A 13,651-nucleotide genomic window follows, 5' to 3' on the forward strand; every position below is an offset into this window, starting at 1 on the left:
AGGAGATGGGTGCGTTGCTGCTGGCATTGCTGCTGGTGTCCCTGCCAGCCAGGGGCACCAGGAAGGGAGCTGTCCCCTGGGGTTGGGTTCTCATGCTGCCACCCAGCTGTGTGAAGTTCTGCTGGCACTGACTGCTCCCAGCGGGGCTGAGCTCTCTGTGCTGCCTCTGAAGAGAGGGGAAGCTGCACACCAAACCCTGCTCTGATCCTGACAGCTGTGCAGGGTGCTCTTCTGCCTCTGTTTTGTGCTGCCTGCAGGTGCTGTGGCTCCTGCATGCCCCGTCTCTCCCTCCAGCCCTCCCCTGTGTCACTGCAAGAGTTGTTTTGTGATAAGATGGTAACAGGGCAGGTAGAATGTGTAACTCTCATGGTGAGTCTTTGCTGCATTCACCCCAAGGAGTGATATCTGTCTTTTCTCTGAGTGAGTTAGGTGGCAGATCCAAACTGCCACCCTAAACCCCTTCTCATCTGCAGCCTTCTGGAGCAAGAACAGGGCATATTGCTGCTGACTCCCTAAAACAGGCTAAGTTTGTGCATCTGCTGTTCAGTTTCCTGATCTCTGACAGTGCAGCAAGAGGAGGAGTTGCAGCTGCTCTGCTAGAGCCTCAGGGTGTCCCAAAATCCCAGAGGAGTGCACCCTGCCTGCCCAGAGTTCCTCAGACGGAGATGTCCAGGCTGACCAGAATTATTGCTGATGCCCTCTCACAGCTGAGATCTCCCAGGCAGAAATATGATTGTTTGTGTTCTGTATCTCTCCTTTTTTTTTTTTTTTTTTTTTTTTTTTTCTGGCGAGATAGGTTTCTATTCTAAACATAATGGGTTTAGGAGCTTCATAGTGTATTTTTCTAACCTGAGTTACTGCATTTCCACAGGTTCCAATAATGAAAAGCTGCTGATGGCAAAGCTCTGTGCATTGACAAGAAAAAGAAATGTGTTTAGGTGCCTAGAAGGTTACATACAAAGACAGGTAACCCTCAGTACTCCAAATAATAAAATTTTAGTTTAGGAAAGTGTTAATTGAAGACAGCTTGGAGACCAAAGTCCTGGGGGAAGAGGTGCATTTTGTCAGGATCTTCACAGAAGACTGGACAAATGACTAGAGAAGGTACTAAGAGTGCCAATCTGGCATTACATCTTGATTGACTGATCCTCATTGAATACTTAAAAAAATAATAAGTAATGTAAATAAATAATAAATAATAAATACAACAGCTGCTAGATGGGCCATGCTGTCCTTCTCTGAGCTGACTTCCAGGAGAGTGGACAAGATGACCCAAGAGGGAGTTTCTAGTTCTGTGCTTTTAATGCCTGCATCAGTGTATGACCTGAACTGAAGAAATCCATACTGGAAGAAGAACCAGTGTCCTTGGCTTTTTGCCAGCCACCTCTGGCTGTCTCCTTGTCTGTTCCCAGAACTTCCCCGAATTTAAGGGTTTCAGGCCAGGCTGTGTGAGGGGAGATGTGCCAGGAGCCTGGTGGTGAGGAGCTGATGAGGGCATGGGGACCAGCCAGCACATGGGGCATGACGCGGCTGTCTGGCAGTGGCCAAGGAGCCCTTGGCTTCCCCACCACCACTGAGTCACACTGCTGAGAGCAAAGAGACAGCGTGGGCAGATGTCCTGCTCCTGCAGACTGCGTGGCTGAGGTTTTAGAAAAGTGAATGGACTGCCTGTGACAAGGACTACTGGAAAATGCTTGTGCACAACGGCTCGTTCCAACTCATATTGGAGCTTTTTAGTATGGGGCAAGCATGAGCATTATGTAGCACCAAACCTAAGATCAGAGTGGAGTTAGCTGTCCTGTGCTAGGGCTGATGCTTGTACATGTATACTGATTAACACCAGTTTTCATGCTGGCTGACTCACAGCTCCTAAGCAATCATGTGGTAGGCTGGTTGCTTTTTCCAGTATTCCTTTATCCATGCATAGGATGTCCAAGTAGAATGGGAGTAGTAGTATGTTCCAGTAGTATGGGAGCACATCTGGACTCTCAGTATGATGCTGCTTGGGGCAGTTTTCTTGCAACTGGCCAATTCTTATGTCTAGGAAAACAAATTCTGTGATGATTTCAGCCTCAGTGTTTGGCAGAGTTATTTTACAAAGAGGGTGGTGAGGCACTGGAACAGCTTGTCCCGAGAAGTGGTGGATGCCCCTGGAAACATTCAAGGGCTCTAAGCAACCTGTCATAGACAGTACCCTGCTTATTGCAGGGGATTTGGATGAGGTGACAAGGTGTCTTCCAAGCCAAAATCGTCTGTGATTCTGTATCCACTTTCTCATTCATGCCTGTGTTTAGCTCTGAGCTTTATCAGTGGTGTGTATCCCACAATGCTTCCATAACCCAGTATTTCTAACACCAACACACACACACACAAATTAGCAGTTGAGCTTTAAAACTGATCTGAACATACGTGTTTTTACTAACTCAGGTTTCACTTGCCTTTGGTTTTGATTCTTAAAAGATACCAGCTTTGAAGCACTTCTGAGCTCTGGGAACTTAATTTTGTTTTAATGAGAGTCCAGATTGTCTTAATTGCATGATACTTGGCACTGCTAAGAAAAACAGTAACAATCATAAGACCTTTGATACTTGCCAGAGGTGCACCAGAACCCGTGGGTTATTTTTTATGTGTCTTATGCTCCAGCCTAAATTTCAGGTGTGGCCGACTATTACTTCTTTCCAGTTAGTGGACATGAACTTTAGTCACGAGTAACTTTGTTTTCTGCATCTGATATGACACACAGTAAGTACCTGGAAGTTCTGTTTGTTTTTTAAGGACAACATGAAAACCTGCTTTGTCATAGCTGACTGCCTCAGTATTTATTATTGTGGTGCTAAGGCCCATCAGTGCATTTAATGTGCGTGAGCACTTGTGTTTGTGGGTACACATCACTGCTAGCAGATTTCTCCTTCCCAAACAATGCTAATTACTCTGTCCTTTAGTTCAAAGTCTGAGAGATGGGGGAAGGCAGAGGCATTAATCATGGACTGGGAAACTTGTGCTGTTTGAATTATAATAGCATGTGTCAAGAAACAGGCTAATTTTTGGTCATATTGAAGCTGGATTCAGTGGATTTCAAGCCCACTGGAGGCAAGGTACTTGGAACTGTTGACTCCAGTAACACAAGATACAGCTTGTGGAGGCTGACCCACCTCCAGCTCAGACAAAATGGCCCCATCTTTAATGCCATGAGATTTTTCTGCAGAGCTGAGTATTTCCAGGTTCTCTTTCCCATTATTCCAGTGTAATTTCCCTTTGCTGGTAAGTCACCAGCTTCTTACTTCTTTAAAGGAACTGGGTTAAATTATGTCAAGGGGTTCCATCTGGGCTTCATTGGGAGGGAGAGGCAGCAGTAGGGCTGAGGAAATTGGAAGAGACATAGTTACATCCATGTGCTGCAGAAGGGAGAATCACCTGTGAAGAAGAGTTAAGTGGGCTCTGAGGTGCCTCCTTTGGGTTATAAAAGGTCTGGAAATGCATTATCACATTTTTATTTTCTGGTCTAGAGAGGTGGAACAGAGACAGAAAGATTTGATGGGACCCGCCCCACTATGGCTGGGGCCAGGAGAGTGCTTGTATGTTGATTCTCTTATTGACTAAGAGTGCAGGTGGTGACAAAAAATGAACCCAAAAAGTATGATTGTTCCTCATTTTTGTATGTGTTCTCCAGGCAGCAAGTACTTTTTCTTGTGTTGATGCTGTGCAAAATTTAAGTAAGGCTTTATTTATTTTTTCCTGCTTTTTGTGAATCATTTGACTGAGCTGAAGCGTCTTTAATGCCCTTGTTTTTTCTAATCCACCCATGAAGAAGTAAATAATTTATGTCAATGTGACTTCTAAAGGAATATTTGATAATTAATTCAAGGTACCTCTATTGTTTGCCTGTACCCACTGAGCTGGTAGTAGCTATGGACAGACATAATGGCCCTCCCTGAGCAATTATGGTTTTATTTCCTTCTGGCAAAACCAGCCCAGTTTAACAAGTGTTCGAACCTGGGCCTTGGTTTTCTTACAAAAGAGGGGTACTCTTAGTATGTCTGAGTTAGCACTTGGTGGGAGCTAAGCATTTATATAGCTGTGACTCTGGCTAATGAGCTGAGCTAGTCAGCCTGTTAATTATGGACAGTAGCATGAATGGGACTGATGCTCAAAACCACTTTGATTTTGCAGATTTGTTGGATCCACAGATCTGCAAATAAATCTTTCAGGTCTAGATGCCAAACACAGGTGTGAAATAACTTTTTGTGTGCTGCTTGGCTGCAGTTACAAGGAAGTTCTGTCCCTCTAGGTGTGAGCAGAGTGGAATTGATTTGGCTTTCCTTTACCCCATCTCTTATCAAATGCGTGTAGCCCTGGCATGCGGGACTTGCCATACATAGCTTAAGTAAACATTTTTTCAGTGCTTGTGCTTACAAAGGTGGCTATTCCTTCCCCTTTCCCAAGTGCTCTTCCTCCCTTCTTCAGTGTAATCTCTCCTGCTGCTGTTTGCTTGCCTAAAGCTTTCATTATCCTAGGAATATGATCTCAGCCTGAAATCCAAACCAAGATGTAAACAGAAGAGCAAGTGGCAGAACTGTTGGTTTGGGGTTGTTTTGTTCTGGTGGGTTTTGTTTCCCCTTAGCCTGTGTTGTCTTTTTCTGGAGAAGTCACCCTTGTGTTTAGCATCTTGTTCCAGTTGTCTTTGAAGGTTAGGTGTTAGGTGTTCCCATGTCTTTGAAGGGTTACCCTGCACTTGCTCGCGGTGTGCTGCTCCTAATGGCTTCCGTTCTTTGCTGACCCACGCTTGGCTCCTTTTATCTGTCTGTGATCTGGAGATGGAGATCTGCTGCTGCTGCTTCTTGCAACACCTCCCCAGCGCCGCTTCCAGCTCTCGCACCCCGCCCCTCCTGCTGACAAACCCCACAGGAATGCGCCAAGCCGAAGCCTCTGGGTTTCTGTTTAAAATTTCACTTTTATTTTGACTTCTTGAAGAAAAGAAGCTAATGAGATGCGCAATTTTCTGGGCTTCCAAACAGGACAATGCTGTGCCGGTGGTGTATCTTCCAAAATTAGCCATGGAATTTTAGGTCTTCCTATTACTCCAGCTGGAGAGGACTCCTTTCTCAGAGAGCTGGTAATCAGCTCCTACAACTTGTGTCCTGCTAAGATACATTTAGAAGAGAACCAAAATCATTAGTTGCTCCCAAAAGCTTGGCCTAAGAATTTAAAATGTCCAGGAGGATATGAAGGTTTGAAAGGCAACTATATTGTGGTTCCTAGTGTGGTCTTCTAGCACAGAAATGCAAACAACATACGAGGCTCTCTTGTAAAAGCAAGTGCCATTCATATGCTGCGCTCATGTTTCTGGTGAGATCTTCCATAATTATTTCAATGTTAGCCTGATCAGTTACTAAGCTTTCAGAGTGGGAACATGAATTGCTACTGGGGGTTTTCCTTCTGCCTTACAATTGGCTGATCGGTGATTTAAAGTCAAGTGAAGGCTGGGATTTCAAAATCTGAAAGACATTTTGCACTTGGGAATGTTTTCAGCCATTACTTCTAACTTGCATACCTGTCTTCTACAACCTGGAATAATGTTTTCTTGCTTCAGTCAACACCATAATTGAAGTAATGATGTTAAATCAGTCATGATTCAGTAACTTACAGCATGGGATGTTTTGTCAGCACAGAACATAGTATGTTTTAGATTGTAGGGCTGGAGTCTACTCACTCACTTTGTTTTTAGTTTTTAAAAATAAGTAGCACAATAAAAAGTTGGGATGCTTTCTAAAACGAACAAAAGTAGAGAAAGCAAATATGATTATTTTCAGGGTTCCAGCTCAAGGGGGGCAAAGGTCAAAGGCTTGCAATGGATTTAAGTTATTAATTAACAACTACTTACTGGATTTTTCCTAATTTATGACTTCATGTATTATAGCTCTTTCGGTAAAACATCATAAACATGCCCAGTGAGTAATCATACAGTATGAACTGACAAAAAAAGCTTAGAACACAGCAGCTACAAATTAGCAGAGCCTCTTCGTGACTGGAACAGGTCAGAATTTACTCAACAAAACAGTTTGTTGAAAGAATGACTTCTCAGTTGTTTTAATAAAATAGAGGACTCCCCCTGGGTGCTGGAGAGGAGTTGGCTCTGCCAGGGTGTGCTCCCCATGCCTGGAGCAGGGCACAGCTGCAGTGCTGGGGGCTGAGGGGCAGAAATCAGCTGCGTCCTCACTGGGGCCACTTGGTGTGTCTCCCTCTGATACTGTGCTCCAGGTGTGCAAGAGGGCTTTGGGGACATGGCTATGCAGGACTGACTAGGACACGCTCTGGAGGCCCAAGGAATTGCTGGGCAAGGTGGGGGCCCTCATGGGAGACTCCCAAGAGCCTTGTGATGGTGGACATTTGTCTGTGCTTTAATTAAAACAGGGCTGTGCAATTTGAACAGAATATTAAACCTCAAAATGACTTTTTAGAGGTTTAAAGAGCACCTGCTTCCCCATTAGTGTGCAGAATTTAATATTTAACCACCCTTTATAACCAGGGCATCATGAATGTTTGTATCCCTTCTAGCAGGAGGGGAAATGGCGAGGGAGAGAGGCAAGTATGAAAAGTGATTATGGAGTCAGGAATGTGAAGACCAAAGAGCTCAGCGAGGCTTTTTCTCTCCCTGGAAGCCAGAGAACTTCTTTTGTGTAGGGGAAACCCAGATGGACTCTGGTTCTGATTTAGTCATATTTCAATAATGAATGCAATTTCAGTGTGAGAGTCTGAGACATGCCTGGAAATCAGTGTTAATTAGACAGTGGCCATTTTACTTGTAGGAGGTTTGATCTCAGAATCCCCAAGGGATCAGGATCCTGCAGGAGGTGGATCTCCATATCTGCCTGATTGCCTCTCTGCCTCCCATCATCATGGCTATTTGCAGTCACTAATAGCCTTCTAACTTGCCTGTGAGGCATTGACTTTGCCTTATGGATTAGAAGCTGAAGTGCCCTACAGACAAATGACTTGCCCAAGGTTATGCAGGAAATCTCTGTGAGAGCCAAAACTTCAAACCCAGTATTTCTGAATCATGACTTCAACATCTCTGTGCTGGCTTTGGCTTGGTCACTGAGCAGAGGGAAAGAGCAGAAAAAAATCCAAAAAAGCACAAAACACACCAAACTCCACGTTCCCATTCTTTAGTGAGGAATAGTTCCTCTAATTCAAGCTTTTCTCTTATGCTCTGACCCTTCATATTTCCCCAGCTGTCAGTTACCCTAAAGAGCCTTTCCCAGTCTGTGTACCTGGGCAATGAGTGAACCTTCAGGGACACAAAGCCTTCTTGCCCGCTGCCTCTTGGATTTTTCTTTGTTTTCTTTTCCTTTTCGTGGTGTTGGAGGACAGGCAAGGGAGGGGCCTCAGAGGCAGGCAGCCAAGGGTGTGAGCAGTGCCAGGTTAAGTAATGGCTCTGCTGACATGGATTCTCGTAACTGCTGCCTATTCCTGCCCTGCCAGGAACAGCCCATCAGGCGGCGAGTTTTGAAAGTCTAATCAGCCCAGACCAATAATCTGTTGACCTGCACAGGGCTGCAGGAGAAACCCTGTGCACATGAGGGAACTTATTAATTAAATGTAATAATATTTAATTATCTTGGTAATGGGTGGCTGGGAGCTACAGGAGTCTGGTGAAGCACATGTGAGAGGCTAGGGAGGTTGGTGTGATCACAGTGCAGGAGGGAGGGCACAGGTTGAGCTCAGAGGGGGATGCACAGGAGCTGCTCCCAGGAGTTCCTGACTCCAGGGGCAGGATGCTGGTAATCCCTGGTGAGCAGTGCCTCACTCTGCTCACATCTGCTCAGTAAAGGGTACGGTTCCCTCTTACTTTTTTTCCCACCTCTTTTGTTTATTCCAGGTCTGTTGGAGATTGTCTACAGGGGTGGAGTTGCAGGAATTTTGAAATGCCCAAGCAAATCCTCTGTATTGGTTTGAGCTTTAAAGCCATCTGAACAGGCTGGGTACACCACTTTCCGGTGTTCACAGGATTGAACATTTATCTTATTTTCAGTAATTGCTTCAAAGGGGATGCTATCCTAAATTTTCTTCATTAAAAATAGTCTAGCTCTTTAACTGACTGATGAAGCAAACCCTGATATCTCATTTCTGCATTTTTTTCTGCCCACTTTGAGTTCACGAATTTATCCATGCTTCCTCCTTGTCACTATGTCAGGGAAGAAGCTCAAAGCCTAGGGCTCTGAAGGTGACTCTTCAAAGGAAAGGCTTGATGGACATACTGAAGTTTAGACATTAGACATTCTGAATGTCAAAATTTCATTAGGGAAATATTTTGGAGAAAACTAAGTCTGTTCATAGACTTTTTCTTTTAATTATCATATTGGTTGTGATTTGTAGTGGTCTGTATCTGTGATAGAGTTGCAAATTATTTCCCTGACTGGGATTCTTTCACAAGCTTTAGTGCTGAGCACATCTGTGCACCTTTTCATGTTATTTCTTGGTTTTAAGAAGTTTGTGCTTTCAGCATTTTGGCCATCAGGGTGGTGTGAAGAGCAGGTGACTTGTTTGTGGAGTGCTCTTGGCCCAAGTTTTGTTGGGGCATGGGCCTTTGCACAGAACTGAAGTGGGGCTGGAAGGAACAGGGGGGCAGAGGTGTCACTGCTGTGTCACTGGGGAGCAGAAGGCTTGTCTGGGCCTTTTGTGTTGACACAAAGGAGCCTCGTGTTGCTTAACTGCCTTACTTGAGGCAATACTTCACCTTGTGAGGAATGTCTCTGACATGACACCATGATTTGAAACATTTGTTTTGCCCTTGTGGACTGCATGGATAGGGATGTTGTCCATTCCTCCGTGATGTGAAAGGGTGTGCAAGCTTGCCAGAATCCAGCCTTCTACAGACACCAAACACAGTTGCTGTGCAGCACTTGTGGAGAATATCAAAAATCTTAATTTTTGCAGGCTGATGTCAACCAACTCATACTCAAAACCAGCAAGAATAGATGGCTATTTTTAGAACTCTCATTTAATCAATTAAAAAAATGCCTAAACATCTTCTGTAATGAAGATTCTGATATTTCTCAGACAATGTGTGGTAAATACTTGTGACGATAGGAACGAGTTATACTCTAAACGCCAGCTGAAATTTGCTTTCAATGTAATTTGTAGAAGGAGCTCCACTCACTGGCAGAACAAATTTCTAGGCTGTTATTTGTGATAATGCATTCCTGAACTAAGAAAAAGGTCAATTAGAGCACCTACACCAAACGAAGTGTGACTACCCTACTGGGCAATACGGTATTCAGTGCAAAACTCCTTGTTTCATTACTTAATAAAATCAAAAGTATTTAATGATCTACTAATCTCTTGCATAGAAACTAGTGTATATGTTGGTTTACAGCAAGTATATTTATGGATGCAAAAGGAGTAGGACTGGAAGGTCTTTGAAAGAATTTGTTGTTTGGCTCACTACACATATGGCTGATATGGCTGATGCACACAGCACACTTTGGTTTCACTCTGACTTAAAAAAAAAAATCTGTCTTTGACCAAGAAATGACCAAGATCAGTTTTGTTGTGGTTTTTTTTTTTTTCCTGACCAAGTCACACTTCTGCTTCCTCCTTTGCTCTCCACAAGGAGAAAATGCCATAGAATCATAGAATGGTTTGCGTTGAAAGGAGCCTTAAACATCATCTTGTTCCAACCCCCTCTGCTGTAAGCAGAGACACCTTCCGCTAGACCAGGTTGCTCAAAGCCTCATCCAGCCTGGCCATGAACCCTTCCAGGCTTGGGGTATCCATAATTTCTCTGAGCAACCAGTTTGAGGCATCCATAATTTCTCAGGGCAGATCAGTTGTCAGCACCCTCACAGTAAAGAATTTCTAACATCTAATCTGAAACACCATCTTTCAATTTTAATTGTTACTCTCCATCCTATCACCACTACCTGATAAAGAGTCCTTTCCAGTCTTCTCTTTAAGCTCCCTTTGGGTTTTGGGTACCAGAATGTTGCTATAAGGTCTCTCTGGAATATTCTTTTCTTAAAAGCTAAATAAACCCAACTCTCTCACATGGGAGATGTTCCAGCCCTTGCATCATCTCTGTGACCCTCCTCGGGGCCTGTTTTATACCCAGAGCTGGATGCAGTGCTGCAGGGGAGGGTCTCGTGAGACTGGAATAGATGGGCAGAGCCACCCGCTTTAACCTCTTGGCCACACTTTTGATGAAGCCCAGGACGTGGCTGACTTTCTAGGCTGCAAGGCTGCATTGGCAGGTCGTGCTTGGTTTTATATCCACTGGTGCTGTACAGCTGGTTGGCCTCAGGGGAGTTTGCTGTTCCAACAGGCCCCAATTACCTCCTTAATAAAAAGTTCATCAGTGATGGTCTGGAGACATTCCTAATTAAATATTGTAGGCTTATCCGTGACCATATGCTTTGGAAAGAGGTCATAGTTCATGAATTTCTGTGTCATGCCTCTAGTGCAGGACAAGGCCTGCCTAGTTACAGGTGTGATGGGGCCCTGTGTGTGCAGAGATGCCTTGGCTGGCTTTGCAGGCATTGGTGCTGGCCCTGGAAGCTCTGCTGTTTCAGCAAGGCACTGCTGGGGGACTGGTTCTACACTCTGCATGGCTTTCAGATCCCAGCCAGGCGTGAGCCACGTGCGTGCCTGGGGCTCTCTTGGCTCAGGGATCTCCTATGGCTGCTCCAAACCAAGTAGAGAGAGGGCTGTTTCTAGAAACAAGAAATGTTTTGCACCCACATGAAATGGTTATAGTGTCATCCTTTTTATATCACCTTCTTATATCCTCCCTCTGGCTGCCTCAGTCTGAGACTGGCCAGTTTGCCTGTTGCATGGCTGGTGGGTAGGAGGGTGTATGAGCAAGTGTGTGCCTGTGTGGTGCTGTGATATGACCCCAGGGTATCTTGCTCTTTTTGGGGACTCCTGCACCAGCAACACTGGCTACATGGCCATACCAGCAAGCACGGTAACAAAAATGGTAGAGATATAAATTATAGAAACAAATTTTATCTGAGCTTGAAAGAACTGTGTCATGCTTCAGGGTATCCAAGTCACAATGTGAATCTGATTGGATTTACTGCCAGTCACAAGACTTGATTCTGGCAGGAATAATCAATACTGCCTCTTAATTCTCTTGAACGGTGTCAACACATTCATGCCTAAGAAACACATTCCTTGTGTTAATGCATGACAATCAAAATACTTCAATGCTGGATGAACATACTGAGGGACCTAAATACACAAATCTGTGTGCTTGCTCAACCATGATGAGAACATTATCTGATTTTAGCTCTGGAGTGAAAACACACCCTTCTCAGTGGCAGATGATCTTGTCAGTCCAGGTAGCTCTAGGCAGAGCAGGTGAATGGTGTGTGTGTTGTGTTACCTAGCACATGGTGGGGGGAGAAACTGTGCTGGTGGCTTGTGGCCTGGATACAGGCCATCTCCAGCTGGGAGAGATGGAGCCCTTTTAAACGTGGAGCCTCATGTAGGTGTGCTGTTTAAACCTGCCTTGTCGGTGTGTTGTGTGCATGCTGGTCACAGGGAGCTCACTTGAAGGTCAGGGTTGGAGACTGTTCTGGGCAAGTATCTCCAGCAGTGCCATGGTGAGCACACCTGAAGGGGTGCACCAGTTTGTCTGGACCCTGTCCTCTCTCCAGGAGTGGCCATGTAAATGGGCAGTGTGGAGGAAGGCAGAGCAAGACAGGTGTGCATGTTACTGCTCCCCTCTGGAGGGGATGCTCACAGTAACTTCCTGAAAGTCACCCAAGAATTTCTGTCATGCACTTGGTCACGGTTTTTACAATGTTATGTGATCATGTGGTTTTATGGTCTTCTCTACCTTCATGGGGAACTCCCCATGAGTCAAGGTTTTAAGCAGCAAATGACATCTATGAACAATACAATGTTTCCCACTCCCTCACTATGTGTCCCCAACTCTCAGAGCTGGGTTGGCAGTGAGAGGAGCCTCAGCTCCTGGCTCTGATGCAGGCTGGCCATGGGCTGTTCAAGTGGTTCAGGAGATGCAGAGCCTTCAGGTGAGCGCTGGGACAGATAAAGAGGAAAGCTCTGCTCTTAGATGTTGCTGCTGCTTTGCACTGTAGATTTGGGACCTCGCTGTGCTTAGTGATGCACAAACAAGTGTCCCAGCTCCTGGCATGCTGTAAGATAAAAGAATGCTGTCATGAACTCAGGTACAAATCCAAACAGATATATCCACTTTCTCTGGCTTTGCTAGCAAAGGTTTGCCAAGTCACTTAAGGAAGCAAAGTAGTTTCCAGAGACTCTGCAAAGCTGCCTTGGCAGATATTTTATTAGGCATCTTTGCCAGGAAACTGAAGCAATACCATAATATGATAAGGGACACTTAACTCTCTTCCAGCGTCAACACAGTGTGAACAAATAGCCAGCTGACACAGAGCTGCATGAGAAGATACACATCAAATACATGCTTGTGTGTAGTAGATGACAGACACTTGTCATACCCTTAAGCATATAACAATATGTTGCTATCTAGCCCAGAATAATTGTTAGAGAAACACTTCAACTGCCTTCTGAGTATTCTCCATTTCAGTGCTGTTGAAAGTCATATTGTAGCCAAGATATGAATATTTTAAATGATTTAGCTTTACAGATAAGAAAAATATTTCAGTTGTGAAATGAAATTCTTGTTATTTTCCCCTGTCTCTTCTCGAAGTAAGAATGAACCCCTTAGTACTGATCAGCATTTGGTCAGCTTATAAGTTTTATATAGCATTCAGTGAAGACTTGAAATTCTACTTGAAATTCCTTCCTAAAAGGAACGGATGGATAAATTAAATGAAAAACAGGGATGCAGGGCTCTATCTGCTTCAACAATTGATGTTAGTAAGTGGGAACAAGAAATCACCTGAAGTTTCTTGCACTACTTAGTTTACATTTCTGGAATTTTTAGAATAATCAAATATGCATCTTGTAGGTGTAACTGAATTCAATTCATGCAAAGTATGTCCGTGTTACAAATTTTTTGTTTCATGATTTTCAGAACAGCTGTCTTTCTGATGGAAGCATGTGACTTTTCACATTAAGATAGACTCTTTGCTCTCTTCATTGTCTGAATAAAAGGTAGAAGCTGACACTTGTGTATTATGATATTTATACTCATGCACCTTTTGATGCAAAACGATTTTCTTTCCCTACTTAACAAGCAGCTTCCTTTATGTGGTACTGAGTGCTAGACAATGAACCCCAAGTGATTGTAATACTCTCCAGACACTTCAATTATGTCACTTTTTCAGATTTCTGATGTGGAGCAGGATCATCCAGCCTGCTTGAGCAGCCATGCTCAAGCCATGCTCAAGCCATGCTCCTCCCTTTCACAATATTTAAGAAGTTTTCTTAAAAGGTGAAATTGTTTCAAATGCTCTAAATGTTGAACCCAGGATGTCTGGGCAAATCAAATAGCAGAGATGCCTTATTTATCATGAAGTGAATAAAGTTGTGATGGATTCTTGTATCATGACCAAACTGGACATCTTCCCATCATCCTGGAAGTGCCTCAGTTTCGCAGCATATACCTCTGGGGCAGAAGACATTCAGCATGTGAAATGTGTTGAAAGTTCACTTGTGTTTTTAACTTTAAAAAAAAGAAAAAGGTTTGTGCAAGAGCTGTTGG

The 13,651-nt window shown here is 44.1% G+C and overlaps 1 protein-coding gene across 8 annotated transcripts in view; it reads left to right on the forward strand.

The window, feature by feature from the left end:
• Positions 1–13,651, forward strand: part of ZPLD1 (zona pellucida like domain containing 1) — a 135,220-nt gene that overhangs the window by 34,775 nt on the left and 86,794 nt on the right. For 2 of the 8 annotated variants that reach the window (XM_063393783.1, XM_063393790.1), the window contains exon 1: positions 2,574–2,742. The exons of 2 other annotated variants lie outside the window; for them this stretch is intronic. The gene's annotated coding sequence lies outside the window, so the exon portion shown is untranslated. 4 more of the 8 variants (XM_063393782.1, XM_063393789.1, XM_063393780.1 and 1 more) reach the window with 2 other exon arrangements.

Source organism: Prinia subflava, chromosome 3 (assembly GCF_021018805.1).
Source record: "Prinia subflava isolate CZ2003 ecotype Zambia chromosome 3, Cam_Psub_1.2, whole genome shotgun sequence".
NCBI lineage: Eukaryota > Metazoa > Chordata > Aves > Passeriformes > Cisticolidae > Prinia > Prinia subflava.